Source organism: Drosophila serrata, unplaced genomic scaffold, assembly GCF_035046125.1.
Source record: "Drosophila serrata isolate PLE 108 unplaced genomic scaffold, ASM3504612v1 contig_273, whole genome shotgun sequence".
Taxonomy (NCBI): Eukaryota; Metazoa; Arthropoda; class Insecta; order Diptera; family Drosophilidae; genus Drosophila; species Drosophila serrata.
The window spans coordinates 1,829,628-1,840,724 of NW_028257171.1; positions in this window are offsets into that span (position 1 = coordinate 1,829,628).

Sequence of the window (11,097 nt, forward strand, 5' to 3'; positions counted from 1 at the left end):
ATGGCTTGGCCTAAGTTGTTTGTTGCTGCTGCCGCTGGGATTGTTGCTTTTTTTTGCTTCCCCTCCTTTGGTTACTTTTGTCGGTTTTCTTTATTTCTCTCGGTCTCTCCCTCTAACTCTCATTTGGCATCTCTGCCTTTTCCCCCACACTGCCTGTTGTTGCTGGAAATTATAGCATGTCCTTTTGCGGACTAAGGACTAAGGACATCGGACCGTTCGGAGCGTGGACTATGGCATTGCTATGGTTTTTCGCCCAAGGAACGGGCATCAGGTGGTGGAAAATGGTCGACACAGAGTGTGGGGAAAGGGCAGGCAGATGGCTGTATTTATTTGGCTTGGATTTTCGGAAGGACGAGAAGGATGAGCCGGCAGAAACTGTGACGGCGACTGTCGACTTTGGTGCGATGTTTTGTCATCTGCCAACTTGGAATATAATCGAGTCGTAGTGGTGGTGTCTAAACGAAATGAGAACGAGGCTGGCCAATATGGCCAAAGGATGAACGGGAGGATAGATGGAGGATGGAGGCTATGCCTCATAAGATGGTGATGATAATACGCTGTTTTTGGGAAATACATGATAGATTATGATTGCCTCAAGGGGATGGTTGACGATGGAAATGGGAAAAAGCAATTTGAATCCGAAATGGTATAGTTACTTTGCAGAGGAATAAAAACCCTCTAGAGATAAACATGGTAAATAGATTTATTCTAAGAAGATCAGGGGAAATTAGCATGATAGTATAGATTGGATAGCATATAAGTATTACTTTTAGTCCCTTGCAGGGTATTATAATTTTAATCAGAATCTTAGAACTCAGTGAAGGAATCATTTCCGACCCCATAAATCATATATATTCGTGATCAGCATCAACAGGAGAATCGATCTAGGCCTGTTTGAAAGGAAAAAAATTTTTTTAATTTTTTAAATAATTTTGAGAGGTTAAAATTAAAAAAAAAAGTGATAAAAAATTGAAATTTTTTACATTTTAAAAAGAGTATGCAGATTTATAAACCTTTTAAAAACTAGCATAAGACAGCTTTCCGAATTGAAATTTAAGCATTTTTGGCTTAGTTATGACAATTTTTAATTTTCGATATGTCGAAAAAATTGTCATATAAAAATATCGATAATTATTTATTAAGAAATGCGAATATTTGTAGCTTAGCTACGTTTGGTGTCCGAAACGATCTTATAATTCAAATGCAAACTGAAGAAACATAGAAACTTTGGTTTCTCGAAGTTAGTTTGCTTTATTGCTTTCAAAGATTTACATAAATTAATTAAAAGTTACTTACCCAGTATATTAAGTTTCAGTATCACCTTTATGGTGACTTCAAAAATATATGATTAAACATTTGTATAATCTTATAATTAAGCTTAAAAAATACTACAAAAAAAATCTTAGTTACATCAGGTGCCATAGAAATTTATATATTAATTAACACTTCATTGCTCTGCAACATGGTAGTTTTTTATTTTTAATCTATAAATACAAAAGCCACAAAAAAAATCGGGATATTTAAGATGAAGTGGCACTTAAATATATATCAAATTATAAACCTAGATGAAGTACACACTTAAAAAACTATAAATAAATTCAAGGCTTAATTAACTAATACACAAATAAATATATTTAAATTACTACCAGAAAGATTATTCTTATTATTAATAAAAAAAGTTCAAATAAGCAAAAGCTATGTATAAACTAATGTTTATTATAATTAATACACACAAATGAAAATGAGAAATGAGAAATGGGAAATATACATCCCCCCTTTTCTGCCAGCAATGGCATTAACTCCATCCAATTATTCATCAGTGGCCCTTCAAGCCGGGTCTTTCATCCCCTAAATAGTTTCAACCTCTTGTTAACCATCCACAAATCATTTTTCGCCCCTCAGCTGGCGACACTCGAGCGACAAACCGACCCGAAGTCCCTTCCTTTTCCCCCCCAGATGGAAAACCTAACCAAGCCGAACCCCTGAAACCCCCTGAATCCTTCTCCTTTTGGTCATCAGTCTCTGCAGGTCACAGACGTACTGGGAGGGGGGACAGGACGACAAAAGGACGAACGGACAGAAGGGACAAAAGAAAAAGTAGCTAAAACGAAAAGTTAATAGAGAAAGGCAGTAGTAGTAGCAGAAGCAGTCATAGAATGTGGGGCCAAGGCTTCCTTCCAACTTGGGTAAAAGGCGAGGTGACCGACAAAAGGACGAAGGACGAAGGACAGACAAGTCAGTCAAGGCAAAAATTTACCAAAAAGGTCGCCAGAACCGAGAGCAAAAGAGATGGCAAAGGACAATGTCCAATGGTCAGCTCGAAAAGTTTTCAGGAGCATTTTCCGTGGGTGGTGTGTGTGTGTGTGAGGGAAATGTACAAACAAATCGAGCAGACATTGAGTGTGACAGGGAGAGAGGGGGTGAGTGGGGGGACTAACACACACACACACACACACACACACACACCGAGATTGGTAAGAGAAACCCCAACAACAACATGAACAGACAAACGCAGATAGCAACAGACAAACAAATAGGCAAACAGACGTTGACCCAAAAGTTGAAGTGCAGATCTAAAAGGACTTTTCATTGGGTTGCCCATTCCAAACACATATCCTTTTGGACCCCGAAACTCTCTCTCTCTCTCTCCAAAAAAAAGTTTGATTTAAGCTGTGCAAGTTTTTGGGTTGGAAAATTCTATGTGGATGGAGTCAAGTATATCACGCATACGCACTGTAAGCCAACACACAACATTGTTGCCTTGTGTATTTGAGTGTGTTTCTATTGAAAAAAAACTGGAATTAAGTTGAAAATTAAGTACTTAGTATTTAAAAATAATAAATATTTTATAATTTACTAAGTTTTATAATTAAATAGCTTCTACTTCGCATACTTTTCTAAAGGAAAAGATAATATTGCATCTAATTCTAGCTATATTTATTTGATTTTGAGTTTATTTTGTGCAACTCAACTTGAATTATTTTTAATCTTTCTTGTTTTATAATTATTTTCAACAGTCTTTTAATTTTTATACAATATTTTGTTTTCTTTTTTTTCCTACTTATAAACCTTATTTTTATGTCTTTCCTTTATTTCTCTCTGTGTGCTCTTGTTGGATTTAAACATTTTGCCAACTTTGGGTCTGCTGCCAAAAGTTAAAACTTTTGCCAGCTTGCAGTTAAAAAAAGGTTTAAAAACGGAATATATATATAAATATATATATATATAAATACAAAATGAAATAAAAAAGAGTTTATGGCTAAAAGTGGGGATCGTACTCAGTAGGGAATGAGCTAGAGTAGGGGCTGCTTTTCCAGTTTTCCTCTTTCCTCTTTCAGTGGGTGGGAGCTCCCTTTCTGAGGCTGCTGCCTTTTTGTGTGTAGTCATTGCCACTGGCAGCATAATATTTTCTGCTAACGCAGTCACTTTTCATAAACTTTCACCAGCAACACCAACAATGGGGAAAAACTCCAAGAGCAACAAAAACAACAACAACAACAACAACACGAACAACCGGGTAACAACGAACAACTTGTAGAAATGTTTGCAAAAGGCAAAAAGGATTATAGAAAATTGCCAGCAATATGAGCATGGGTTTGGGGTGAAAAGCGCTGGAAAAGCGGCTGAAGACATTTATGACTAGAGATGGGGAAAGGGAAAGGAAAGGGGATGGGAAAGACTGACAGACTGACGCGACTTGTTGGAGACACAGAAGGTGGCAAGGATAGGGGGAAACTTTGGGTGAAACTTTTTGAGGGTGGTGGGTGGTGGGTGGCTCGTCGGCTCTGCGCATATTGTCAACTCTGCCAGGCGACGTTGTCCTCGCCATCGTCATCGTCATTGTTATTACAGCCCCCTCTGGCACACCCAAACCCCGGGCTGGAATGGAACCCAGAACCATCCCCCCAGTCCATCACACAGAACCACGCACATGCCTAAAAGCCGTCAACACAATGTTTGGCTTAGAGCTTCGAGCCATCGCGACAGCCAGTCAACACAGACATGGGCACAGTGGTCGAAAATTAAGGGATTAATCCCTAAGAGCTTGGCTCAGCAGATACCACAAATTAAGCTATATTTTATGGGAGGAGAAAAGAGCGACGAAAACTGTGATTTGAAAAGCATTTCATTTTGGATTTTAACCCACAGGTGGGAATGGGTTAGGGAAGGTATACCTGTAACTTCATAAATATTATAAAAAAAAATGTATAAACCTTTTTATAGATTGTTTTAAGATTGAAGGAATACCTAAAAGTCATTTCCATATTATAAATAAATATTTATTTAACTTTTTTATTACCAAAGTTAGCTATTCATGACCTTAAACAATTAATACTTGTCTTGTATAATTTGTTTGTTTGTTTCTGACATATAATCTCCTTTTTCTAAATGTTTTAAGATTGAAGCAATGCCTTAAAATTATTTAAATATTATCAATAATTATTTATTTGAACATTAATATTACCAAAGATAGATATTTATGGAACAAATAATTCTTCTTTTGTTTTCAGACTGAAGTAATACCTTAAAATCATTTAAATATTATGAATAATTTTTTTTTTTAATATTTCTATTACCAAAGGTAGATATTCATGACCTTAAACAATTAATAATTGTACATGCAAAAGTATAAAATATACTCTCCCCTTTATATAAATGTTTTCCCTTACCCATTTTCTAGGAAAATCTCCCTCAGCATCAGTTTAATTTTCCATGCCACTGTGCATTTTGGCAGCGAAGGTCGTTTGCCATTGATGTGGGTGGTTTTCTAGGAGGGGGTGGCACAAACACACAGAGAACAGAATGAGATGGCCATAAGCAAAGCAGCAGCTTTAAGGACACCAGACTAGGGTGCTCTGTACATTTTTGCAGGTTTTTTTTTTTTGTGATTGTTAAAATAATAGTCAAGCCAAAAACTTACATGCCACAGTATATAGCCACCTAAATACACCCTGGACACCCCTCAAAAGGAAAGCCCTCGGGAAGAGTTTCGAATTACCCAAAAGATGACGAAGCTGCCACGTTAAGTGGCAGGAATTTTTGGTTTGACTGGCGAAAACATATATATAGATATATACTCAAGGCAAGGCAAAAGTTCCTGCGGTTTTCGCTTGAAAATTCTGTCATTTTCCATTTATCCATACCAGTTTCGTTTCGCGGGTCCTGTGATTCCCAGATTCCGGCTCATTTGCATAGGACAATGAATCAGGCAGAGAGGAAGAGCAGAAAAAATTATACAGAATTTACGCATATTTGGGATATTATTCCATAAGAAGGTTTGCCACTGTTTGTCATCCCCTAGGAGTGTCTCTACCCCAAACCTTTAGAGTCTCGGTGTTTTTTTTTGTTTTTCTGCGACCCTCTTGACAGGCTGCCAGGATATTTTTCTGTTGCGCCCCATTCAACATTTCCGTTTTGGGCTGAAAAATATCGGATATAAATGTGAGCTGCATATGCACAGGTTTTATTCAAGAAGAATATGTATGGTGAAAAACGTCATTGTCATCGGACGTTCGTCATTGCAACCCCCGTTTCGGATATACCTCAGCCTCTCATACCCCTTCCTTTCTCATCCCTTTTTAGTCCTTGCCACCCACCCACACACACACACACACACACACACACTGACGGCCCAATCGCTTGTATTATTTTTCTTTTGTCATTGTCCCTTTTTTGTGTTGTGCCCATTTGATTTCTTCCTTTTGTATTTGTATAATTTTTTCTGTCGCCTTGCCACCCTCTGGTGCAGCTTTCCCATCCCCCCCCTCTTGTGAGCTCGCTCTGTCTGTGTGGCACGTCTTTTTTTTCATTTATTCCTTGCTTCATTCCTTTGCCTGCTCCTTGCGAGCTTTCTTTTTCCCGGCTGGGCTTGGGAGGGGGGTTTTATTCCGCCTCTCATTCGGGGCTGTAACTTTTAGCCATCATCATCGTGATCCTGCTCCTTCTGCTCCTTCTCCTCCTGCAAGTCCTGCTCCTCCTTCTTCTCTTGATTTCCTTCTGCATCTTCTCCTGCTCTTTTTTTTTTTGTTCGCAGCTTCCCTTTGCCATTTTTATTGTTCTTGGCACACACAACTTCATTTTAGCCCACTTTTTGGGTGGTTTATTTTTATGGCTCCATCCCCCACAGTTTTCTGCAGCTCCCTTCTCCCTCTCCCTCTCCTTCTCCTGGGTTGCCTTCCTTGACGATGTGTGTGTGTTTGTGTGTGTGTCTGCGTAGGATTCTTATGCTATTTGCAGGCTCACACCCACATGCGATGCACTGGGAATAAAAGTGGGTATGGTATTTAGAGCTGTGATAAAATGATATTATAAATGGATAATATTAATCCATAGTTATTATATGGTTAGCGAATGGTTTAAAAACTACATTAAATGGTATTTTCTAAATATATAAAGTGGTTTATGACAGCTTTTAAATTATTTATTGTTTATTTTTGTTATCAAAAATAAGTCCAAACCCATAGATTTTATAAAAAACATATTTATTTTAACAGGCTATCTTTGAGACTTCATAAAATATTAAAAACAAATATGTTTGCATACTAAACGTTATAAAAACTTAGACAAAAATGCAATAAAAAACTATAAAAAAAGTTGCACATGCTTGGTTTTATTAGTTTATTAATAATTTATGTTTACTTGAATTTAAAAATCCATACTAAATACTAATTAAATTTAATTTATACATACAAATATTAACAGCAAATATGTTAACTTTTTTAAAGTTATAAGGATTAAGCCAGAAGTGCTATGAAAAAACATACAAAAAGTTCAATATAGTTGAAGTTAATATTTAATTAATTAAAAATTTTATTTGAATTTAATAATCCTCAAACTTAATAGTAATTAAATTTAATTTATACATACAAATTAAAAAAAAAAGAAATACGATTACATATTAAAAGTTATGAATACTTGGCAAAAAATGCTTTGAAAAACGGGACAAAACGATATTTGGAGTTATTATTAATGATTAATTTATATATATGTTAATAATATAATCTACATACTAAATAATAATTAAATTCAATCTATAAAAATCCCCCAATCTTGACACATTTAAATTAATGTTTTGCAATTTTATTCGCAAAATTATTATTATTATTATTCATCCAAAAACTTTGACTAAAAATGTTTCATTAAGTTTTTTAGTAACATAAAATATTATTAATTAAATTTTAAAGTAAAATATACCTTTATTTCAGTGCATCAACCTTTCCCCAAACCATTTCCCTGGACACCATCTTTCCATTTTTTTCGTGTCCGTTGTCTTCCTCTTGGCTTTGACTTTGATGAGATTTTTTGAGGTTAATCCCTTGTAGTGCCGAGGACCAAACGCGTCAAGTCCAAGTCCTTGCAATGGCTTTTGTCCTCTGTGCTCCCACCACCTCCCCCCTTGCCAGAGAGTTTTCATTTCTCTCCCTCTCTCGCTCTCTCTCTCTGTGTGTGTGTGTGTGCGTGATTGTTCCTTGGTGTGGAGTGGAAAATTAGTACATGTTGAAAACGCTGCGATTGTTCCTGTGCCCTGTCAAGGAGCCGCTTTGCCATGCTCCACTGGACAAAAGGCCAGCAGAGAAGCAGAGAAGCAGAGAAAAGGACATGGCTAAGGATGCTGCAGGACTCTCTGGGTGTGGGTAGGTTTTTTGTGTGTGTGTGTGTGTGTGTTTTTATTTTCTTTTTTTTGTGTGCTTGTGAGGAAGGCACACTCCTCAGATAAAGCTCTCCGCTTGGTTGCACCTTTTTTAACGCTCCGCTATTGCTTCCCATTGTTGTTCCTGTTGTTCCTCGTTGATGCCGGATTGTACGAAAATTAATTTTGTTACTTACCAACTGCTCCTGACACAGCTCCAAGTTGGAAATGGAATGGCATCAGGAGCAGGATGAGGCGCAGGAGAGAGGGGAGAATTCCCGTCCGGGCAGCCGGAAATGACACCTTGAGCAATGCGTTGACGATGATTGCCAGGGATTCAGACTCTGAAGGAATGGGTAAGAATGTGTTTTTCCTTCAGGATTTTTGTATGTGCTGAAAAACAGGAGGAAAATTGGCAGGGATTGGAACGAAGGGGGGGGAAGGAAATGTTGCCTGTAAGGACAGCAGAATAATGAGGCGATAAAAACGAGATTAAGATGTAGGGGTTGCTACACAGGTTTATGTCCCTTTGTTTAGTTAAGAAAAAAGGATTTGGAAAAGAGAGTATTTTAAACTTTTTCAATTAAAATCAGAATATAGACAATAATGACATGTAAAAAGGAATAAACTAAAAATATTTTAAACATATTTAATACTTATTTAAAATTTCAATACTACAAAATAAGGCATTTAACCATACCTTTAAATGTTTTTACTACAGCTCAAACAAAGTAAAGTAAAACCGTTTAATTCCAACAAAAAAACACATCTTTACTTTAATTAAACAACATAAAATTCCCAAAGTTTTAACAGCATTTTCGCCCACCCCCTCCGCACACTTAATCATAAATTTATAATTCTAGCGATTTTCAGCTCTATTTCTGTGTGAAAAGGCGAAGAACAAGCAGAGCTCTTCAACAAAGTTCACATCATTTTTTAAAAAAATGCATCGCGGTCCACATTCAATTGCGAATCTCTCTAGGGGGAACACAAAGGGAAAACAGGAGCGTAGAACTTGTAGAAATTGTGAGGGGAGAACTTGAGGGAGTTTTATGACAAACATCCACTCGAGAAATAAAGTCAGATTATAAAATAAAATGTACCAAAAGCGTAGCCCCCCAGATAGAGAGTTGTAAAATAGAAAGATAGCACAGAGGGAAGTTGGAGCAAAAAAAAAAGAGGGATTTAACTTTATCCTTTGGTTTCAGCTTTACTAATGAAAAAGCGTAGGATACCAAAAAAACTAACAGAGGTGCACTAAGGAAAATATTATGACTATTATTATATTAGATTAATAAATTATAATAGATTCTAAAACAAATATATTTTTTACTATTTTTTATGTATAATAAATATTTAGAAGTTCTTTCTTTATGAATTAAGTAACAATTACATCTCTAAATTAACAAAAGTACTATTATAATGCTTATTAGTATACAATATAATGTCATCTTTATAACAAAAATTAATTCAAGAGATTATTAACTCTAATTAAAGTAACAAAAACTATTTATTTTTAATCAAACTTCGTGTTCTGTGCACTCATTTTCCCTGTTTTCACTCCGGTGCCACACTGCGTATACTTAATATACGAGTTCAGGCACAGCACAAAAACACACACACGCAGAGATGGAAAGAGAAAGAGAGACATAAATATGATATTTATGGCGATAAGCAACCAAACTCACACACACACACACACACATGCCAACCGTAAAGGATGTGCACAGGATACACACACAGGACATACACATTAAATGCCAGATATCCTTTTAACACTTAAAGCGGTGAAAATATTAAAAACAAAAAAATAAACCGCAAAGTCAACAACAACAACAACAATAACAATGGCAACAAGAGAATTTTTATTGATAAATGCGCAGACATACAAACACATACGAAAGTGAGGAAAATGTGGAAAAGTGGGAGGAATAATCGAGCATACACACACTCGCACTCACTCACACTCTGCTTATCTTAGTTGTAAAAGTTACAATGTGTGTGTGTGTGTGCTGGTGGGTTGTGTCTATGTTGAACCGCAAAACGCAGCAGCAGCGCAGCACAACGAAAGTGTATAAAAAATTATGAAACAACTCGCACCCGTTAGTCGTGGTCGCGAGGGCACCACCCACAATTCACACACACAAACACACAAAAGCCACACAGCCACCCACAAAACCAAAAAGGACACCCTTCTTGACCCATCGTCCCAAAACAGGCAGCTTAACTGTGGGATTAAAACATAAACTAAGTATTTTAATCAAATACTTGAATGGATATTTGAATATTTTAAGGAAATGCATCTGAAAAGTAGGCAATACTTTTTGTTAGCAACATTTTCCAATGATTGGGGACACTTTACTAGAAATATCCTTTCTTATTTTATGTTCAATTACTTAAAATATATTCAAGACACTTATTTTTGTATGTTAAAAATTATTATAAATATATATATTTTTATTATTATTTGTAAATATTTATATATATTATTATTTGTATATACTTATATATTTTTTTTTTATTTTTTTTTTAGAAATGCACATCTGGTAATATAAATATTTATATGGTAAGTTTTTCAATACTTTTAAAAATTAATATGTTATTTATCTATAATTTCTTTAACAATGAATTCCTTATATATCTTAATTGCTTGGCCTAAATTACACCACTGTCCCTAACCGGAGGTTCGTCCTTGCTGTTAGCGCCTCACACTTGCACACTTTCACCCACACACACAGGGGTACACACCATGACACCCACACACACACACACACACCGAGACACACACACACACATATATATATCACACATGCTGCCTTCTGACATGGTTCCGGCTTGTTTGTTTGGTTTATTTTATGACCATAACCAAACAGCCCGACCGACACTCGGCTCGGCACCTTCCACTCTCTCTCCCATATCCTGGCACACTCTATATCCTCCAAAAACACCTCCTGTTCACCCCACACGCTTAACCACCTCCCCTTGGCAGTTGCTTCAACTATTATACAGAGCCATGCCTATGCACAATGGAGGAGCCGTCGAGCTGCAGGCCATGTCGAAATAATACTATATGGTAGTTAGAGTGGGATAACACTGAGAGAAATGGGAATTTTTCAATAACTTTAAAAAGAAATCATTAAAATGAAATTCATTTGTAAGAGATGGAGAAGAATTAAGGCATTAACAACTACTTTTTATAAATTATTAAGCAAAGAAAATGTTACAATTATAAAATGAATCATTCTGTAAGAGATGGAGAAGAATTAAGGCTTAAACAACACCTTTTTTTTATTTATTAAGCAAATAAAATTTTAGAAATTCTTCTTAAAGTTAAAAAAATAATTATTTTTCCGAGTGCTTTGCTATCTGCATGTATTAGTGTATGTGCGTTGGGCATCTGTGTGCGTAAGTTAGTAGCTTTTGCCGGCTGTTTGACTCGGTTTAAGTTCGCCATGTCCCCTCAGCTT